Source organism: Abramis brama (assembly GCF_963993115.1).
Source record: "Abramis brama genome assembly, chromosome: 12".
In the NCBI taxonomy this organism is placed as follows: Eukaryota; Metazoa; Chordata; class Actinopteri; order Cypriniformes; family Leuciscidae; genus Abramis; species Abramis brama.
This window is the reverse complement of record NC_139974.1, coordinates 35,458,199-35,479,960: the sequence shown is the minus strand read 5'-3', so window position 1 is coordinate 35,479,960 and position 21,762 is coordinate 35,458,199. Positions and strand designations below refer to the sequence as shown.

At 38.3% G+C, this 21,762-nt stretch overlaps 1 protein-coding gene across 1 annotated transcript in view; it reads left to right on the top strand.

The window, feature by feature from the left end:
• The first annotated feature begins 597 nt into the window (after positions 1-597).
• The window catches only part of adgrb2 (adhesion G protein-coupled receptor B2), a 295,002-nt gene continuing 273,837 nt past the window's right edge, over positions 598-21,762 (top strand). The window contains exon 1 of the mRNA XM_084131293.1: positions 598-1,195. The gene's annotated coding sequence lies outside the window, so the exon portion shown is untranslated. The remainder of the gene's footprint in view (positions 1,196-21,762) is intronic.

Below are 21,762 nucleotides of genomic sequence, written 5' to 3'. Positions count from 1 at the left end.
TACAGAATGAAATCGTGCGATTTTGCTTAAGAAATACTGGTTATTACAGACCAATTTATGCTGACGGATGCACAGACTTAACTTACTTCACAGACATAAAAGGCTATATCATTCCACGCCAGAGTGCTGAGTTTTGTAACTTGCAAAGTGCTGCTTCAATATTTTTAATGCTTCAACACATTTAATCATATGGTTGGTGTCTCTTTGATAGCCTACCACAGTTTGTCAAACATTCCATGCATATCTTTAAAAAACTATTGTACCCCTGAAACATTTAGACTATGAAGAAGAAACTGAGAGGCCTGAAATTTGTTTGGTGTTCATTTTGGTGTCAAGTTGTCTACTCACTTCAGGCTCATTTTGACGACAACAGTTGCAACAGCAGGCTGAGAGGAAGCCAAAGCCCAATGCATAAAAACATGAAATCATATTCCGAGCTGCGAAATCGAATCGCCAAATCAGAATTCGGAGTGAACTTCCACAGCGTTCTATTTGGAGAACGCGCCGGCTGACGTAGGTATCCAGCGCGCGCGTCCTACTCCCTTGAGAAAGAAGAGCGTGCACGCGCCTCTATCGTCCTCGCTGCTACAGTGAATGCGGGCATCCAGAGACGCCTGACTGAGTGCGGTGGTTCTTTTCCGAGAACTCGGATGCCAGTGCATAGAGAGCGTTCTGCCGAAGCCGAAAGGGAGAAGGCAAATCTCTATTCACACGGACGCTCAGGTGTAAGTGATGCTACTGCAAGTTGAAGTCCTGGAAGTAAAACCGCAGCAGATTGGGAATAAACGGATAGATCTGCGTTTTCCGTTGCAGAGCGCACTCAGTTCGTTTGGAATACAGAGACGCAGCGTGGAATTACTGGAGCCCTCAGTTTGTGAACTAAAGTCAATTCGTTTTCTACCGCATTTTATTTTTTAGCCCATTTTTTCTTATTCCCTTTCTTTCTTGTCTCTTTTTTTGCTGTTATGTTTGATTAGGTTTATTATCCCCCCTTTTATTCTAATGTTATTTAATATCTGCCCTTTCAGTTTTTTTTATTCTCTCATCCTCTGAAAATAGCTTGGGTTCTTTTTCGCGAGGGTAGATTGTGGTGAAAGATACTCAATCTCAAACTGAGTCGTGTCATGGATGGCAAACTGCATTTGCATCTACGGAACAAATCGGGAAATATAGAATAACTACTGACAGAGACAAGGTATGTTACTGCTTTTATTTCTTTTAATGTCTTACACATATCTGCTAATGCGTTGCTTCGCATTCTGTGCGTTAGGATGGTTTAAAACACCAGCGTATTGTCATAGACCGACCACTTTATGAATACATTTACTTCATGATCCTTTAAGTTGGAATATGTGAAAGTGCCGTCTGTGAATTTGAACCAAGTCTCCTATTTTCTCTTCAGAATCATGTACACTGTGTATTATTATTATTATTATTATTATCTCCATCAATAGAATATTAAATGCATTCAGAATCGATGTCTCTGTTGCCTTTCCCATTCATGCCTCGACCATCAACTTAATGTATGAGAGAATATGCCTATATTTTTATACAGCCTACCAGTCAGACCACGTTTATGGTGAGCTTGCCTTGAGTGACACTGATCAATCACCAAGTCTCATAGGAAATTGGGAAAACTATAAGAAAAAACATGATTTTGAGGGTTGCGTCTGTACGTTTTCCACTACAATTGATTTCCCGTTGGATATTTCATCATATTGTGTCCATATCGACGTCTAAAGACAGTCTCTACTGTCACCGCGCGACTGTAATGTTATTTGAAGGTGATACTACTGTGATTTGGCGCCCGCTGTAGTTGCCTTTAACGCCGCAACTTAAAATAGAATTCAGTTTGCATCAATAACCGACAAACTGATAATCGTTTAGTCATAAGCCAATGCAGCTGTCTTTTGATTAACATTCCCGGCCAGGCTTTATGCTAATGAATCAAAGGTTTGTCGTACAGGTCTGCGGCCGTGAGGAAGAGCAGTCGCCCATCTGTTGAACGCGTCTTCTTCACAACTGCTCTCTCAGCGCCGTTTCTTCTGCAGCCACTACGATAATATATTCTGCGCTAATACTCCAAGATGATGATCTAAATTAGCATTTTCCTTCAATATACTACCACTTTAAGTAGATTTTACTAGAGTAGATTGAATCAAGGTTTACTATTCTTCTGAGTGTCATGGAATGAAGCGCACACGGATGGCACGTGCATTAACCCTTTAATACACAGGCATGTGAAACTACCTTGCTAAGTTGCTAATAAATAATTATTTGTAATTTCATTAACACAAATATTGATTTAGAGTTATGGTTTTTTTTTTCCTTTCCTTTTTTTTTTTTTTTTTTTTTTAAATGACCAGGCTGGTCTTAGCTGGTCAAGCTGGGAGACCAGCTAAAACCAGCTGAACACCATCCTGGGAGACCAGCTTCTTCTAGCTAAAAACAGCTAAGACCATCCAACCAGCTGGTTTTAGCATTTTTTATTTAACACCATAACACAGGCCCTGCCCACCCACAAGTTTTGACTTTGAGGACAAGTGTTTTCATTTATCCACCATATTTTTCAAATCAGAAATAGCTATTTCTGTGAATGTGCTAGCCTTTCAATTCTTTAGCTGCTATATGTAAATAATGATAACTGTAACAAAATGCAGTAAGTGCTAAAATTGTTTGTGCGGCAAACAAGTGTGCTTGTGATTATGATAAAAAAAGAAGAATAATTAATAATAATAATATATCAAATACCAGTTTGCAGAGTCAAGCAGCATAGTGGGCTGTTTTTGTACTGCTAAAATATCCTAAAGCAACTAACACCAGGAAAAATGGCAATTTAAAATCTTTCAAATCTATTTCAAAATCAATTTCAAAATGGCAAACTTAAAAATTAACACATTTGAAAAAAACACACAAAAAACACAAATTTAAGTATAAAACATTACATTAAAAATAAGGTGGATAAGGAAATAGTATGGCATGTTATTTTGGGTAATATTGTCAGTTCAACATTCATTAGTTTTCTGTCATTTAAAACGTGTAATTTTGGTACACTACAGCAAGTCTGAATTCAGAGTAGCATACTAGTAATAATATACTCTTACTATTTATGTCAAATCTTGATATCTCAATAATCAACATTTGAGTGTGTGATGCATTGTGTCAGTTGTGATTGTGTGTGAATACATTAATGCTACCACTATGCCACTTTAAAAATCAGTATAAGCACATGGATTCACACAGCTTGATGTGACTACAATGCAGAGAAAAATCGTTCTAGATGGGGAAGTTTAACTATAATTGGCTCATAACGCCGTGAGGGGGCCCCCTGCGCTGTGGGGGTGTCCTGTACGCCTGTGGTAAAAGATGGGAACATCAACCTCAAGGTCAGTGACCTTCTCACGGCATGTTGCCATGTGACTTTTATATTATGGTGGTGAGTTGACACCATTGCTTTTTTAAGTTGCTTGACCTGAATATTTGCAGGAACTTCCCTTTAAATATTTTTACTCAGAATTTAGGCCCACTCACTCTCTTACTGTTCCCCCTCAAGCCTCTCAAATGTCTCCTAGGATGCAGACACCATTTAAGGGTTAAGCTTGCCTAATTAATGAGAAATAAAACCGGTCTACAGGCTGCTGGGGATAATACCTTTAGCGTGATGTGTGAGAGAGGCATTTATGCTAAGTTGATGAGTTTGTCTATTTATGCCTGGCATGCAAGCCAGTTGGATTCAACCTGTACTAAACCTGTAGCCGTGTGATAACAGGGATTGAATTTGGTCTCTCATACACTGCTATGTGAAAATGAACAACATGCACATGTGCAGTAATGTTTCCTCTAATGCAACCAGGGAGACTCTGCAAACTTCCAAGCTGCATTATGACTTAAAAGTTTTACAAATAAGTTATATCAAAATGATCCATCTTTATTGAAAAGCTAAAAAGCAAGATCTATGTAAATTGGCATCATGTTATCACTTTGGTGAAAATGCACAGCTGAGCTCTCACTATTATTTTTTTTAAACATAGAGATCTGTGTTTACATATGTTCGCACTCCTGCAAGTTTCGCTTAGGAACAACTGGCTAGCTGATTAGTGAGTTCAACTTTTTAATAATTTTAGCAGTGGTGCATTTTAAAGGAAAATACAAATGTCAGATTTTATCTCAGTGACATAACTTCTCAGCGAATGTCTTAGCATGCTAGTGTGCTGTGCTGTAGCATGCTAACATTTAGCATGTTAAAACCCTCTCTGAAAACAAATGCTATGCAAAATCCATAGGTTTGTATTTGAGGTGTTATGGAGAAATTAAAGGACAGCATATTCAGTATAGTCTGTTGCTGATTCTTCGTGATGTGATAGCGTACTTGCTCCCAGTGTCAGAATATTGCATATGAATGCAGTAAAAAAAATAAAAAAAACCCCTCACAACACAGTTTGATGCCGTGAATTTGATGTTGTGCACCAACAATATTTCTTATCTAGCCTAACAGTTATGAACTTTTGAATGCTGAGCAAGGGAAATCCCATGAGTCAATTATGAACATTTTAAGTTTTGCAAATCGCTGGTTTAATTCCACAGCTGCCCACTCCTGCAGATTGGTACACACTGTTCCTTACAATGAATTTAATCCTGCTTACTTTAGGTCTCATTACTGAAATCCTGCATTTTATTTATTTATTTGCCATAGAGCATCACCAAATTCATTTGTCAAATATACATAAAAGCTGTTTATTATTTTCAGTATATTCAATATCAAAAAGACCAGCTGCATATATTATTTATTTTAGTCTACCTTTAAGAGTAAGGATGCACAATATCAGTGCAATATTGTTTATTGGATGAGATATTGAGTTTATTTAGACATATTAAGAAAAAGTTTTCTTTTTAATCAGTTTTGGTTGATATCAGATATTTAATTATGCATGCTCATTTCCCCTATTTCTGCATTAGGATTACCTTTGCCATCATCTAACCCTCACTTAAAGTTTAAATTGTAAATCTAATGTTCTTTACATTTAAACGTATCTTAAAATGAATATCCATTTTACATTTTGTACATATATTGTAAAAAGCAAGCTGTTGTTGTGATGCATATATTAATTTAATTTGGTACATTTAAAATGTAAACCAGACATTTATTGGATATTGGCCATAACGAAAATATTAATTACATCCCAACTTAAAAGGGCTATGTGTAGAATTCAGAAATCCTTAGTGACACTGGTGGTCATTAAGTGAACTGCAGCCAGCAACTTATTGCTCGTGCTCACACTCGTACACATGTAACGTACAAGAGATTGAACGTAATTCAATGCCCCAATATACTCATGACAAAGTTCTTTTTCATTCTTTGCAATGAAAAAAAAAGTTGGAAACACCTTTGCAGCGAACATCATGACGCCATCCACCCTGCCGAGAGCGATGTGTAGGTAAATATGTGCTGCGCGCTTTCCTCTTAATAACAAAGTAAACAACAAAAATGACAGCATGGAGAAAGCGGCAGTTAAGAAAGATCATAGTGATCATAGTGGTATGGATATGTTTGCACCGGCATCATGTCGTCAGATGAGGCAATTCAAATTACACTGTTATGATAGTTTGATTATAAAGTATGTTTGAGACTATAGACTATAGATCTGGCTGTGAGACAATAGTTTGAATTAATCCCTTTTCTTTGCATGAGACATTGACATTACAGTACATAATAGCTCTTTCATTATTATCCTGAACATTGAATAAGCATTCATTTCATGCATCATTGAATGGAAGAGAGGTTCTCAGAAGAGTGCGTAACCATCACATCCTTTGGATTTTCTTGGCGAATCTGGCCCAAGTCCTCCAAATAAAAATCAGTCTACAGGTTTTCATAGACTTCATAGACAACATAGTCGGGGGAGGCCTCATTTTTTAAAGTTTTGTTAGAAGCACTTCACACATTGGCAATACATAAAGGGATTAATACATGAAAATGCATTTCTGCATTTCATTTTCAAATTAAATCCAAAAGTCATTAAATACGTCATCAAATAGGGGACTTCGAATGTTGTCTAGGACATTGGAAGGCCTTGAGAACCATTGCTCTAATGTAGGCTATCTCTTGACTCTGAACATCAAGAGGGATATTGCTGGCTCTACGTGAACCGCTCAATCCTGTTAGAGAGACTGATGCCCCTCACCGTCTCGTGCATGTGATGGGATGTAGAGAACTGCATATGGATCATGAGCCAGGCAACAGCTTGGTCTTGCCTGGTTGAGTGGTCCCTGGCCACTGCATTGTTTCAGGAAAATACCCCTCCCACTTCCGCTGTAGACCATACGCCAGCACTGCTCGTTCGTGAGCCACCTCACTGAAAATATGATATATCAGCTTTAGGCAGCGAGATAAAGCGTGATGTTTTAATTCTTGCAAACACTGTCAGCTCGCATTCACTGGCTGGGAAAGCCCTGGTGAGCAATACCGCCTGACAAATGCGCTTTAGCCTCTTGTCTGTGCTTCAGCAGGCTTTCCTGTCTGTCGTCCTCCAGCAGAGCTTTCTTATCTGTTATCAGCTCTCGGTCCCAGAAACGTGATCATTCAGGAAAGCCAAATCTAGCTCGGCTTCTATTGTTCATGTCGTGGTGTAAAGCTGGAAGTCTGCGTTTCGAGTCACAGATGCTGCGATCAACAGGGTGCCTCTGGCTTCTACCCATTTTCATGTGTCAATATTTGTAGTGGGCAATTTTGTGTGCAGGGCCCTCTAAAGCTGAATGGATTTGTTGAAAATGACTCTACGTTACTGTTACCACTTTAATTGATGTTTAGAATAGAAATATCAGACACGTATCAGGCACAATAATTATTCAAGGGGATATTTTATCCAAAAATGAAAATGTATATCATTTACTAACCCTAATGCTATTACAAATCTGTATGACCTTATTGTGTCTGCTTCAACTTACAAAGAAACTCGATGGGACCCCATTGACTTAAGAAACTACTTTCAGAAATAACTTCTTTTCAGTTTCAAAGAAGAAAAAATAAGTCATACAGGTTTGAAATGATGACTGAATCATAATTTTTGGGTGAACTATCCCTTTAAGATATAACCTAGCTATGAGTGCAGTAACCTTTTGATAAGCCATTTGTAAATAAGTCTGAACACAATCATGGACTGACATGATGGGCTTTTTTGATGCAAGTATCTGTCGCTGTTGTCCTCTGGTCAACCATTTGGAGCTGTCATCATCTTTCTCAGTCCTCCAGGGACTCCAGGACTTGTAGCGGTGCACTCTCTGGTTTCAGCACGCTGCCCAGCAGCAATATTTGCTTTTATGTAATGTTTTTTTCCATTATGTCCAGCCGAAAGAGAAAGTTAAAACCTCACAGATTGTATTGATTCTTTGTCTCTAAGCCTCTGTGCCTTTGTACGGGAGAACCCCTGAGACTTTGAAGCGACACAAGGTCTTGATGGCTTTTTCCCCTTGCTGTATTTTTATGGTCAAACTCAATCTCTCATTTTGTGTTTGACTCCAAGCTCTGAATTTCACTTCCTGACAGTTCTGGGTATCATAGGATGCTTTGTCATTGGTATTTGTCATTCGGCATGCTCTGTGATTCATTATTATTATTTTTTTTGTATTTTTTTTTTTTTGTCTGTATTTCTCAAACACTTGGATGCCAAGGAGTGCAGAGCAAAGAGTACAAGTATAATGTCTCTTCAGCAGTTGAGCAGCTGACTGTCAAATGTACTGAAAGTGCATTAAGTATGAACAGGCAAAAAATAAAAATAAATAAATGATTAAACTGTAGACCAACAACAAGAACAAGACAGCTGTTGTTCAAAACAAATCAGCGGTAATCAGATTTAAGAATGAACAAATCTGTAATTAAGACAAACAGAAAATCACTTGCCGTTAAAAAACAAGCTGTTTAAATAGTTTTCTTTTCAGATCACTGGATGATTTGACAAACTGGATTAGTATATTTTCTATATCTAATTGTATTTTGTTATACATTATTTGCTCAAGTTATATTTGTTTCACTTACTACAACTGATGCAGGAAATTAATGGCTGGGGGATATACAGTAGGAAACAAACATTTTGATTTGTAATATGAGAGCTAAAGGCATTTATCTCATAAAGATGCACAGTTTGCTTGGGGGATGCCTATATAATAACGTCAGTGGAAACTTGTGACAATTGCCTGAAGTGTCATTATGACAGAAATGACAGTAATTCTTCAGGCAATGCCTGTTGTGTAACTGGCATGGGTTATACATTCGAACCAACTAAATTTAAACCTCTTATACCAGCATAATGTGTTAGTTGCTGTATACAGGGCTGCCAACTCTCACGCATTGAGCGTGAGACTCACGCAATTGACACGCTCTCACGCCACACATCCATTTTCTCACGCACAGAAAAATTGCGGAGCAAAGAGGTAACCTACTCTTAATATTAAACTAATTCTCAGCTCTTAGATTTCGTCAATTTTATTACGAAATTCAGACAAAAATACGTTTGGTGCTTGTAAATGTGACGTGACAGATCGCTGAGCGCCTCAGTTCAAGTGCACGTGAACCGATCATCTGTTACTTTTTTATTTAAAGATGCAGTACAACTTACCAAAAGTATACATAATATCGACCAATTAGTGTTTTTCAACCACGGAAAGAGGTCAATATAACAGCAGGAGAACAATTATGTTACATAACGTTACATTTACCTCAGGAAAGCCATTTAATGACCATAGCATGTTAACTGAATAGAAAAAATAGCTAGAGAGGAGATTTTGCTGAGCACTATATTACATATTTATTATATTTTTACTTATGTCATTAAATAATTGTTATTATAACAAAAACAGCATTATATTTAATTTAATTTGTTATTTTTAACCTTTAATAATACCAGCAGATTGGGCCCTCTATTACAGCATTAGGTGAGATTATTTTTTTTTAATAAAATTTAAAATAAACATGTATCCCCCCCCCCAAAAAAAAACAAACAAAACAAATCTCACTCCAAGCTAAACTCAAAAGTTGGCAGCCCTGTGTATATAGCCTTCTCTTAAAATTAGAAATAGTCACACTGTGAAATTTTAAGTTAAATTGTGAGATTTAAAGTCACATTGTGTGAGATATTCAGAAATGGGAGGTATAAAGTTGCCTAAATACACTTATTCTTGATTTGTTACTATTATTTTTAATCTGAGGTGGAAACAGGCTTTCATTGATTCCTCTAGTGTCAGGATGTTATATTTGGATTTATCTGATTTGCTCACACCTGTTGACTCAGCCTTGCTAAAGACTTATTCAATGTTTGTATTGAGCTGTTTATTTAGCTTCATAGTTCCCAGTTAGCGAGGGAACAGAACACCATTAAATCATACTTTTTCGCTTTACAGTCATTACCTGGCCCTCTCCAGGGTTTCATGGGTCCCTTTTGCTATACGCACACAGTGGATTGGAAAAAGGGATGACCTATAATTAATATGATTACGTTTCCTAAATGAATTGATATCCTGATTCTACTCTGCTCGTCTGGCCGTTCTCTGGGTGGCTTTGACTAGCATCTTCCTGCTATAATATTTTGGTTAGTGTCAGCAGTTCCCCAAACGCTTATTTAACTCCAGCATTGGCATGTACAGATTAGTGGTGGTTTATTAAGATGAAGCAGAAGTGAATCCCGTGTACACGCATGAACATGCCCCTGGAGTCAATCCAATTCAGTAAATGATGCTTTGATAAACTGTTTGTCCTGTAAAGCATTTTGACAGCAACCACTCTCAGTAATTAAACGTACACAGAACGCTGTGTAGCTTAAGCTACTGGCAGCAGACACGTTGTTTGTATACAGAGTTCCCAACAGAAGTCTGATGTGGTCTGTGTAAAAAGTTTGAGGCAATATCATCATCATCATCATCATGCTGTTAAATTTCATAGGTCTTGTGCTAAGTGATTGGCATTTAGCTTGCAACAATCTTACTGGATCTTGAAGGCCCTGTGACAATTATGCTAATGTGGTTGCAGACTAGCAACATGGTCTAGAGTAGCTTCAACAACCCTGCACACTGTGCACAGGTCTCATCTTTCTTCCCACTGTATATGCAAGTCTTATTATTCACCATGGATTCCAAAAGGAATTCCTTTGAGATTTTAAGCATTTTTAAACTGATTCACTTTTCAACATTGTAAGGTCAAAATAACTTGAAGTGACTTTCATTATTATTATTATTATTTTATTTTTTTTGTTCTACAAACATACTTCAAACATAATGGTTACTGTGTAAGGACAACAATAGTTGTCTGATTTGTCAAGCATGTAAATTTACATTCTTCTTGTAGCTTTAGTCCTTACTTAAAAACGTTTTATAAAAAAAAAGGAGTGTCAAAGTTCACATTTGTGGTATGACAGTATAAGTGCAAATTGAATTGAAAGTCTATTAAGTCCACTGACCTGGTGAAACATGGTGAAATTACTTGAGGGAAACCTGGTGAAAATTATGCTAAGCAGACATGGCTGATGTAGTGATCTAAAAATGGCCAATTATTGAGTCAGTCGAGATGAACATTGAGCCATCGTCTTGATTTTCCAACTTTGGAAGTTCTTTGGAGGTTCTTTAAATTGTTGATTGTTGACATTCTAAAGTTATTTGTTTTTGCACATTCAATTTATATTTGTCATTTGTTTATATAGTTTAATTAAGGCAATATTGCCAACAGGTGAACTTCATCAAGTGTCTCCCAGCAGGCACAGTGTTGTCATCTCCCACACTTCTGGCTTCTGCTCAAAGCTTCATATCCTACATCTCAGTATGATGTCACCACTCGGGTACGCAGTAGTCAGCCATTCTCTGCTTCATTCTCAACCAAATCAATGTCCCTTTTTGTTCCTGCCTCCCTTGATTTCCTCCACTGCGGCTGTAATGATGATCAGATCATCAAGCTGGGAACATGAGACCGATACATCAGGGTGAGAAGAAGTGCTTTAGCTTTGAAGAGGTGCAATCAGCAGATCTATTCATGTGGCACGGTCACTTAGTGCTCACTGCTGCTGTGGCCAGATGTGGGTTTGACTGCATAGATCTCACATGCTAGACAAAGGTATTAGACTGACTAGATCCAGGAGTGGAGTCTTAAATCTAAACCCACTGTTCTACTGTACTAAAAACAACCTCTTTTCATGTTAATGTCTTTTCATTTTATTGTGTCCCCAACTTTGCAACCAAAACCACCAGATTCTAGACAGACCCCAGCACATGCCAGTCACACTTTAACTCTAAAGACTGAAGGCGAGACTTATTCCGCCATATTGCGAGTTGCACTTTCTGCCATTTGTAGTAATATGACTGCACCATCTTTGTATACTTAAAGTCTTTGACATTTAAGATTGATTTAATATTTGACAGGAATGAAAATGAGGCTGTAAGGGATAGATCGGTATGTTGTCAAACAACAGTATAATAACTCACTGTATTTCTATCCCTCACAGCATCATTTTCATTCCTGTCAAATATTAAATATAAATATGATTTTATGAGTACTGTGAATTCAGACATACTACTTTTGTTTTGTCACATATTGTTTTTCGCCTACTTTATAGTAGGGAAGTATGCAATTTTGAATGCAGCCTCAGTGTTCTGAGAAGTGCACTTATGACTGCACATGCGCATTGGCTGGTCCAGCCTGGAAAATTAAGATTTTTGTCATGATTTGAACATTTAGAAACAAAATTTATGAGACAATTGTTGTCAGATTTTATCAGTGATTTCAAATATGAAATTTAATCATAAGCTTGGTGAACAGCTTTGGAGAGTTGATGTTTCCCCATTCAAAAAGACTGAAATAGCTGCCTGATAGGCATTTCAAAGATGGCCACCAAGTTAAATGACTTGCCTTAAAGGCTTTGCAAATTTCTATTTTAATGTTTGCACTTTTGAGACTCGCTGTGACAGATTTCAAATTGGTGTCAAACCAGAATTCAAATGGCAATTTTTTTTTTTTTATAACTGCATTCAAATCAGATTTCAAACCAGTTTCAAATTATTGGAGCAAACTTCCTCATTAGTGTCTGTCAACATAAAATAAATCATCACATTGCTATGTGTATGAGCTGGAATGAGAAGATTGATTTTCAGGAAGTAGAAACTACAATCTGTAAATATTTGAGGATTTTGCATATATGTCAGAAAAACGTGCGCTGGACGGTGATCTTCAGTCTTGTGTGCACTTGACATTACTGAAAAGGACATTTTTCAGGTGTGTCCTGTGGGTAGGTCAACATCCTTGGAGATTATGAAATACCAATTCAGCAAAAGTTATTGTAGTGAAGGATTTTCAGGTTGCATCATCACAGCTCACTAGAGAGTACTCTGAGTAGATGGCAGGCTCCCAGGAAGCTTTATGTTAATATGTGATGTAATGAACAAACTCAGTCTCATCTCCCTCCCTGTGGCGCACATATTAATTGCACGTCCAAAATAGTTTAGTAATCTGCCTGTTTATTAATGAATCTCTGCCACAGAAACTTTGCAGCCTGATATGCCTTGGAGACTCATGCAACATGTCATATTGGGGTCCTGGGAATATGTGTGTGTATGTGTATGTGTATGTGTATGTGTATGTGTATGTGTATGTGTATGTGTATGTGTACGTGTATGTAGTTCAGAAAATGGCAATATGTGCATACATGTTTTTTGTTAATTTAAGTTATGTTAATTTAAAAGAAGGGCTAGTTTTGATCGGGTCGGGTCTTTTTATTTGTGGAATTGTAAATTTATTTATAAATGAAAAAAAAAAAAAAAAAAATTGTATTGGAAACATGAGTTTAATTTAACATCGACCCTTTAAAAGCTTTGGCTTCATTAAATCGGTTATGGCCTCTGAACTGACTGTGCTTTACCCAAGGGGTTTTCTTGTGTTTCCATATTGTGACACATTTGCTTCCTAATTAGGATTTGAAAATGGTTGTTAATAATCTACCAGCACATGCACACTTGAAAAGCAGAGCTTGAAGCTCAGTGGCGATGGCATCTGTCAGACTTCTCCTTTTTGCTATTATTATGCCTAGCTGATAAAGGATTTATGTAACGTACACTTTTATCCATATGCAATTAATTTCTGTAACTCGACGCCCAAGGGTGGCCACGTCATTCTGTAACTGCCTGCTGCCAACCAGTTCAGCACTCATTTTCTTATGACACCAAGTTGTTGACTAGAAATTGCGGTGATAAAATAGTGGGGTTAGCAGTGCCATGGTTAGGCTTTTATAGAAAATAAATAATAAACATAATACTGTGTAGGAAGGTGAAAGGGAGAAATGTGTCCAAGTGGGGATTGTGCAGAATGGAACAAGGTCACATGGTGAACAACACAAGCAAAATAGTCCTGGCAATAGTAAGCAAGTCTGTGATGGTGCTTTTACACTGCAAGGCCTAATGCAAAGATCCAATACGCTCCCATGGCAATTTGTAACTATTATATATTGACACATTCATATGAATTCATATCCCATTTGTATGTTTTCGTACGACCTGCTTTCGCCCCACTGCTTACTTCCGTATCCGTCCGTGCATCCATCCATCCGACGCATTAAAATGCTAAATATACCACTGTTGGGGGATGGTAATTGCGTTAGAAAGAATTTTTGAAAGAAGTTTCTTCTGCTCACATAGGCTAAATTTATTTGTTTGAAAATACAGTAAAAACAGTAATAGTGTGAAATATTATTAATATTAATATATTTTAAAATGTAATTTATTCCTGTGATTGCAAAGCTGAATTTTCAGCATCATTACTCAGGTCTTCATTGTCATAATCCTTTAGAAATCATTTGAATATGTTGATTTAGAGCTCAATAAACATTTTTGTTTGAAATACATTAAATGTATTTATTTGAAATACCTTGATGAATAATTGTATTCATTTATTTCTAAAAAATGTTTTGAAAGGTAGTATATTAATATTTTATGATGAGGCCATGTGACAATAAGCATGCTGTTTTAATGTTTATCATGGAATAATGGCTATAATGCCCACTATTTCCCTTCCCAGTCAGTAAATACTATGCAGTATTCACTAAGTAAGCTAGTATTTCATTTTGAACATGATCTGATAAACAAGAGATAGTGTGTTTATATATAAGGCAAGAGAAAAATAAATCCAGATATCAATTTGCGTGGGTTTTGTTGGCACTTTCAACTTCCGCATGAGAAACGCAGTCAAATGCAGCTCCTTCCAACACAGGTCTACTAAAAGCTAGAATATAAACATTTCCAGGCTTTGTGCTTTCGTCAAAAGCCTGGCGCAGTAAGCCTTGTTTTCATCTAGCTCTAGTGTGACTGCGTAATGGCTTTTGGTTGCTTCTGACTCAAAGGCTTCTCAGGGGAGGTAGATGTTCAATGAACGACGAGTCAGATAAGGATATGTGTTTTTCTTTCTACTCCATTCCAAAGTGCTATGTCTGCGGATTAAACCACTGTGTTTTCGTGGAACGGCCATCCATATGCTGTGATCCCAAAGGAAACATTTGATTTATAAGCTTCTTTAGGTTTTGTCTCTTTCAATACACTCTTTTGCTCTCCCTCCCTCATTCCCTACCTCTGTTTACAACAATCAGCATTCAATAAACATCGACTTACACTCAATCCACGCAATACATTTTACAATCACAAACATTTCACACGTTATACATTACACTCCCTTAAATGTTACATTGCACTTTACACTCCTGTAACACCCTTCTAATTTTACAACACTACAACACCTTCGCTTCTTATACTCTTGAGATTTTATTAACTCTCTTATTCTACTCTAAGATATCCTGATGCACAAAAGAGTGCTGCAGACTCAATCTTGGAACCTTGTACCTCTGATTTGATGGCAATGATACAAACTCATTATGTAGGACATGATTAGGGTCAGAGACTATATTATTAGCGAGTCTTAACAAATTGTTGTAATAAGCCAGATCATATAACTTCTCAAGACGCTGACCTACAATCCTTGAACACCTATTTATTTGATTAAACTGCCTTATGTTTTTAGCATAACATGCATACTTTATACAATATACCATATGGAATTGCAATATTGCAGTATACTCATAATCAAATACATGAAGAATAACAGAAGAATCTGTTTTCTTACTCCAAACGACACATGGATATGTATAGGAAGTCAGCTCTGTTTTGTGGCTCTATATCAGTCTGTACATTACAGGTGTTGTTACCTCTGACCTTCAACACCCACAGGATGTTCAGGAACATTTGAATATACACTTGCCTAAAGGATTATTAGGAACACCTGTTCAATTTCTCATTAATGCAATTATCTAATCAACCAACCACATGGCAGTTGCTTCAATGCATTTAGGGGTGTGGTCCTGGTCAAGACAATCTCCTGAACTCCAAACTGAATGTCAGAATGGGAAAGAAAGGTGATTTAAGCAATTTTGAGCGTGGCATGGTTGTTGGTGCCAGACGGGCCGGTCTGAGTATTTCACAATCTGCTCAGTTACTGGGATTTTCACGCACAACCATTTCTAGGGTTTACAAAGAATGGTGTGAAAAGGGAAAAACATCCAGTATGCGGCAGTCCTGTGGGCGAAAATGCCTTGTTGATGCTAGAGGTCAGAAGAGAATGGGCCGACTGATTCAAGCTGATAGAAGAGCAACTTTGACTGAAATAATCACTCGTTACAACCGAGGTATGCAGCAAAGCATTTGTGAAGCCACAACACGCACAACCTTGAGGCGGATGGGCTACAACAGCAGAAGACCCCACCGGGTACCACTCATCTCCACTACAAATTGGAAAAAGAGGCTACAATTTTCACAAGCTCACCAAAATTGGACAGTTGAAGACTGGAAAAATGTTGCCTGGTCTGATGAGTCTCGAGTCAGAATTTGGCGTAAACAGAATGAGAACATGGATCCATCATGCCTTGTTACCACTGTGCAGGCTGCTGGTGGTGGTGTAATGGTGTGGGGGATGTTTTCTTGGCACACTTTAGGCCCCTTAGTGCCAATTGGGCATCGTTTAAATGCCACGGCCTACCTGAGCATTGTTTCTGACCATGTCCATCCCTTTATGACCACCATGTACCCATCCTCTGATGGTTACTTCCAGCAGGATAATGCACCATGCCACAAAGCTTGAATCATTTCAAATTGGTTTCTTGAAAATGACAATGAGTTCACTGTACTAAAATGGCCCCCACAGTCACCAGATCTCAACCCAATAGAGCATCTTTGGGATGTGGTGGAACGGGAGCTTCGTGCCCTGGATGTGCATCCCACAAATCTCCATCAACTGCAAGATGCTATCCTATCAATATGGGCCAACATTTCTAAAGAATGCTTTCAGCACCTTGTTGAATCAATGCCACGTAGAATTAAGGCAGTTCTGAAGGCGAAAGGGGGTCAAACACAGTATTAGTATGGTGTTCCTAATAATCCTTTAGGTGAGTGTACTGTATATTACAACATATTGATGTTGTCACATTCAAACATAAGGAAACCTCTTTATTTGAGAAGCAGCTTATGGGGAGAAATGCAAAGGCATAAGCTTGAGTTATATTTTTAGATGCTGACTTTCATTTTCCCATGTGCCTATGTGGCGTACTTCCCTTGAAGGATTGAAAAGGCTCGATACAGGCAGCGAGGACCGTCTCTCTCCAGCCTCGCTGCCTGTTCTTCGGCTCATCTGCGGCTTCACTAATTATGGCCTCCAGCATTAGGCCGGAGAACAAAGAATTTTCACAAAGCTGTTAAGAATGGCATCTCGCAGACAAGCTTTGTCCTGCCCCGTCTTCTGTCACTGATCGATGGATTTCTTGGCCAATTCACATGGGTAGAATTTTAAAAATGTGTAAATAAAGAGCACAGCTACTGCTTCCAGGGAAAAGTCCTCTGTGGAAGACGGTTGCGCTACATTATGCCAGAGTCACTCAAATGCATATTTCTTTTCCCAGACTGGCTCCCCTGTGATCAATCTACAGTTTATGTAATGCAATAGATCTCTGGCAATAAGAATAAGGATCCGGACAAGACAAATTAGTTTAATAATATCTGGTGGCTGGGAGCGGTCACTCCTCTTTAAAATAAGGACAGTCATTTTTAATGTGCTACTTGAAGTAATCATTGACTGGCTCTAGCCCAGGTAGCTCTTAAAGGCAGAGTTTCTCAAGTTTCTCAAAGCATTTTTATAAGTAGAAATACAGTAAAAAGGGACTTTTACAATGAAATTGTAGTGGAGAGTGGTATTCAGTCGAAAACTTGACCCTTTGATCTTTTGTAAAGAACAATGCATTCTGTCATGTCGTGCACATCGAACAAAATATGAAATGGGCTTGATGTGCATTGGATGAAATTTTAAATATGTGAAACTGGGGACTTTTCAGATAAAATAAAACACATCTGAAGCTGCTGGATGCGATCAGATTTAGATAAGACTTTATAATGCAACTATAATGTACCCAATTGTCCTGCTGGCACGACTAAAGCCGAAATTATACTTCCCTTGGTCCATGCTCTGCTCCGACTTGCAGATTGTCAGCATGACATAATTTTCGCCATCAGTACAGTCCGCCGATGTCTACACACACCACCCATGAGCAGCCCAGTTTTTGCTTCAATGAGGACTTGAACGTGGACAACAGTGCATGTGTGACCAGGGGCAGATTTTGTGATTTGGGAGTCCCAGGCAAAATATAGGAATTTGGGCCCTATACATTAGCACATATTTACCTGGATCAAACTTTAGGTTCCTTTCTCTGTTTTGATGCTTGCTGCTAAACGTCCATGTCCCATAGATGTGTCCAATTTTTCGACATTTTTCATGTTGTAGACCCCTTGTTTTAGTCCCCAAAATAGGCGAAATGGTAAAATCACACATGGAACTGTCCGAGGGGTGTGGTGAGGCTGAACACGCATCTCGTATATAAAAAGCATTTTAAGGGCCCTTGGCTTTTGGGGGCCCAAGGTGGTCACCTACCTTTGCCTAATGGTTAAGTCCGCCTCTTTGTGTGGCTGATATAAGCACTTGAAAAACGGTTCGCTAGATAGAAGCTTTCAGAATGTGCACACTATCCTCTTTCACAGTCAAAGGAGCATGTAGATTCACATCTCTTTGAAAACAATTAACTGAAGTTAATTGATGAGATTAGATTTAGATAAAACAGGACTCTATAAAGCAACTAAATGGTCATAAAATGCAACATTTGTTCTGCTGGTGCGACTAAGTTTTGTTAGAGGTCATGCTGTTGAAACTAGAAAATTGACTTTCAGCTTAGTCCAACTTGTTGTAGTTTGGCCTTACATAAATTAGGTCTTAATTTATTTATTTTTACAGATGTTTTTCATGTCGATATTTGTAAACATTGAAAACATCTCCAAACTCAATAAATGCTTGATTCTCAAATACTTTTATGTGGGACAAAAGATGTTCTATTATTTGTAATTGCACCTTTTGGTCCAACAAATTACTATTATCACTAACTATTATTGGTTTCTGTAACTTTATTAAGTACCACGTTTCTCATACACCTGGCGTACTGTATTCAACATTTCCTGTCAAAGTATCACTTTAAAAAAAATAACAATAATAATAATTGTTTACATTTTAAAATATCTCCTTATATTTGTACATTTACTGTATGATAAAAAAATGGAATCCATAACAGAATGTATGAAACAATACAGAACAGCCAATGAGCTGTTAGATCAGTTCTAACTCACCTCTTGTATTCTACCAATCTGATGCATTAATGGAGCCGTATGTAAGATTGTGGCCAAAACTGGTACTGCAATCACTTTCAAATTACTGTAGAGTTGTGTATCCCCTCCCCCTCCCCCCTGACTCGAGGTTGCCAGATAGGCTGCAGGATCCAGCAGGAACGTAGGCTGCTACAAGTAGCTTTAAACTAGAGCAGAGCTGGCAACCCGGATGCCGAAACACTACTGACTTCGTGATTGGTAGATGGGTGGAGAAGGGTGGCGCTTCAGGCCAAAACACAACATGACAACATCAACATCAGTTGAGGGCTGCAACTATCACTTTTTAAATGACAATATCCTGGCCGGACTACTGTTGTCAGTGATATAAGTATTTGAAATGAACATGATTTCTTAATGTCTAGTGACATATCAGGGCCATTTTATGATTAATTGAAATACATTTCTTACATACAGCTCCTTTAACTGAAAAATGTGTATGATTGGAGAAAGAAAAAAAATGATAGGCAGCCAACTTTGCGCATTATAAAAATTCCATTCATATGTATCTTGTGTCCCATCATCAACTGTCACGTCCTGCCAGCTAAACAATACCAGCATTTACCCAAATTAATCAGTGTTGACTGATCTAGTATATAGTTCTGTTCTTCATCTCAGCATTGGCTCAAGTGTGTTGTAAATGCATTATTAGACTCACATCTCTTTGCATTGCCACTGCTGTTTCCTAATAGATGTCATCCTTAATATGTCTAAACTCCCAACCACGTGTACATAAAAAAAGAGAGGATGTGTTTTGTTGTCTAACCTGCTGTTCAGTATCCACCCTTGGGCAGCAGAAAGGCAGATGTTGAGTGAGCCACATTCATGAGCAGAATGGCTTCTGGACCTGTTCTGAATTAAATCGGGCTCTTAACTGAGGGTTGTGCATGTTATTCGAGTCTCGACTTTAATGCTGTTTTTGATGATGCTGAGAGAAATCCACTTTGCTGGAAGTGCTTCCCTGTGGCAGTCGTCTCAATGATTAGTTCTTTGTGGTGCAAAAAAAAAAAAAAAAAAACTCTCTGGGTTGAGTTTGAGTCTATGCAATTGCACTCACGCCTGTCAGACTGGCCTCACTGTCCGCTTTTATTACATTTGATTTGATTTAACAGGATTTGCAGATGACTTATTTTACATATGGATTTATGTCTAGACTTGAGAGAAAATTAAAGTGTACACCTTCTCCAACTCCAGTCAATGCTGTGATAATGCTATTATGAGCAGAGAAAACATCGGCTATGCAGTGCTCTGAGCTTCTAGTTTTCGACATATTTTACACAAATTATGTTAAAAGGTAAAGACTACTTTAAATACTGCAACACCGTTTTCCTCAGCCGGATACACAGCATTAGTTTTTTTGCTTTTATTTCACTGTCAACAATTCTTTGCTTTTATTTCTTTTATAGCCTCTGACATCCATCCATCCATCCATCCATCCATTAAAGCGACTCTTTGTGCTGTAGCTAGTTCAGATCTGAGGGAGTATCCCATATTGCACTGCCTCTGTAGATGCACTGAGTAAACCATTGTCTTTTGCTTTAGAGTTTTGGCTCAGGCTTTGGGGCTGTGACCTAGGTTACCTCTTAATGGCACCAGAAGTGCACAAAGAGGATGTTAACCACTTTGGAACCCATTACACGACCAACCAGGGGCATGTTTGGACAAAACCCCTCATGTCAAGTGTGTTATCTTGTCTATTATATTTTGTCTATTATTTCTGCACTGTTGGATGTGAGTTTGTGTGGATGAAGCAAAAGCTGGTTGATTGTTTGTTCTTTTTTAAAGCTCTCTAAACCCTTTATGTTTTTTAATGCAACATGGATGGCATGACTTCTAGAGATTTACAATATATCGGTACCATCGGTACCAGCCGATTTACAATATATCGGTTATCATTTTTTGTAAAGTATAGGCTGATGTTGGACATTTTATTTTGTACAATTATTTCCCCTGTATTTATATTAAGATTGCTTTGCCCTAATTTAATGCTGGCTGCAAGTAAATGTTTAAAAACAGCATTCATTTAATAACACTGTTAAATACAATCTTTAGCAAATCTCAAAATAGTCATCCATTTCCCTTACTGTATATTGTGATGTTTTGATGCCTAAATTCACTTGTAGCATTTAAAATGAGTGTTTTTAGGGTTTTATTTTTAATTGTGTAAAATGTAATTATGAAATTTTGAACAATAGTATAGAATAAATAGTTTTAATATCTGCCAATTATCGGTTATCAGCCATAACATGAACACAATTATCAATGTATGTGTAATGATGTCGCAGACGCTGAGGGATCCATTTGCAGCTTTTTATTAGAGTGGTCAACAGGCAGGGTAAATCAACAGCAAACAGATCAACGGAGAGAACACAGAGCAGAACGAGGTCACAGGCAGAAGTCAGGGCAGGCAGCAAAAGGCAAAGTCCAATAAGCAATCCGGGTCAAGGCAGGCAGAGAACGATCAGAGGTCGGGGTACACAGTCCTAGGTCGGTAATCAGATCAGCAAACACAGAGATAAACGCTTGGAATTGAAAGCCGGGGCAATGCAATACTTCGCAGAGAAGTGGAGTGTGGAAGTGGCTTTTATGTGTGTGTGAATGAGGTGCAGGTGTGTGTGTGTAATCAGTGCAGTGCAGGTGTGTAATGCAATCAGTCCCAGGTAAGAGGTATGATGGGATATTGAGTTCATGAAGGTGTTTAATATTCCGGAGACGGATCCCTCCGGTGGTGGAGAGGAAGCGGTACAGGAGCCTGCTCCGTTACAGAGCCCTCCCCCTGCGAGCGGCTCCTGACGCGAGGAGGCAACTGACGCCGGGGTCTTCCACGAGGTCGAGGGGCCGGTTTTCCCGGGTGCATCCGGTGAAACTCCTCAGTTAGAGTGGGGTCAAGGATATCTCCAGAGTTGACCCAGGATCGCTCCTCCGGACCGAACCCCTCCCAGTCGACCAGATACTGGAGAATGTTGCCCCGGCGTCTGGAGTCAAGCAACTTGTGCACAC